Here is a 1,071-nt window from a genome sequence, read left to right on the forward strand (position 1 = left end):
TTTCATTGGAGTGGTCGACTTGATGTAAGCCGACACTCTTCCAACCACTAGAATTCCTACCATTCTTAGAAGATAAAGTTTCGATTCAAAGAATTTTCACTCATGCTCTCATAAAGACGCCACATGTCATCCTCATGCCTATCAATGTAAGAGCCACCCATGGAAGCATCAACCATGCCCTTGTAATTGTCCGATAAGCTCTCAAAAAAATATTGAACTAATTGCCATTTGGGCATGTCATGATGTGGACACTTCCTAAGCAATTCATTAAAGCGTTTTCATGCCTCATGAAATGTTTCCCCATCCCCATGTGAAAATTCCCTAATTGAAGTTCTCATAGCATTGGTCTTAGAAACTGGATAGTCCTTCTTCAAGAACTCTTGTTGCATATCTGCCCAAGAAGTTATTGAAAAAGGTCTAAGATTGTTAAACCAATATTTTGCCTTGTCTTTGAGGTTCAATGGAAAAAGTTTAAGCCTTAAGACCTCTTCCGGCATGTCCGTGTATCTCACGGTGGAACATACTTCAAGAAACTCATCCAAATGCTTGTAAGGTTCTTCACTTGGAAGTCCATGATAGTTAGGAAGTATTTGAATGGTTTGTGGTTTGATCTCATAGTGGTGTGCTCTAAATGGTGACAATTGAATACATGTGCGTGCATTGTATTCATTAGGCATATAGTGATCTCTTAAAGCAAGGGGAGGATTAGCAATTGAAGGTGCAACATGGGCACCTTGATTGCCTTGAATGATTAGAGGTGGTGGAGCATAGATTGGCCTTGGCATTCCCAATGGGACTTGGCCTTGTTGTTGTGGTGGATGAACAAATGGCCTCGGCATGCCTAATAGAACTTGCATGTTATCATGATGCATATTGGGGTGGAGGATACCTTGTTGGTCTATGTGACCAAGGTCCTCCACATGGTCCTCATTGTGTCCTTCCATTGATGAAATGGATTGACTAGAACTACCTCTTCCCCTAGGGTTTTGAACAATGGATTCAAGATAAAAATTTAAAGGGACAAGAGTGGGTCTCAATGAACTACGACCATGCATGCACAATGCAACACAA

General features: G+C 41.1%; 1 pseudogene; it reads left to right on the top strand.

Annotated features, from left to right (window-relative positions):
• The first annotated feature begins 234 nt into the window (after nt 1-234).
• On the top strand, nt 235-333 carry LOC132301985 (small nucleolar RNA R71; annotated as a pseudogene).
• Nucleotides 334-1,071: the final 738 nt, after the last annotated feature.

This window comes from Cornus florida, unplaced genomic scaffold (assembly GCF_030987335.1).
Source record: "Cornus florida cultivar Cherokee Brave unplaced genomic scaffold, ASM3098733v1 CherokeeBrave_3.0.0_Hap2_Chr03, whole genome shotgun sequence".
In the NCBI taxonomy this organism is placed as follows: domain Eukaryota; kingdom Viridiplantae; phylum Streptophyta; class Magnoliopsida; order Cornales; family Cornaceae; genus Cornus; species Cornus florida.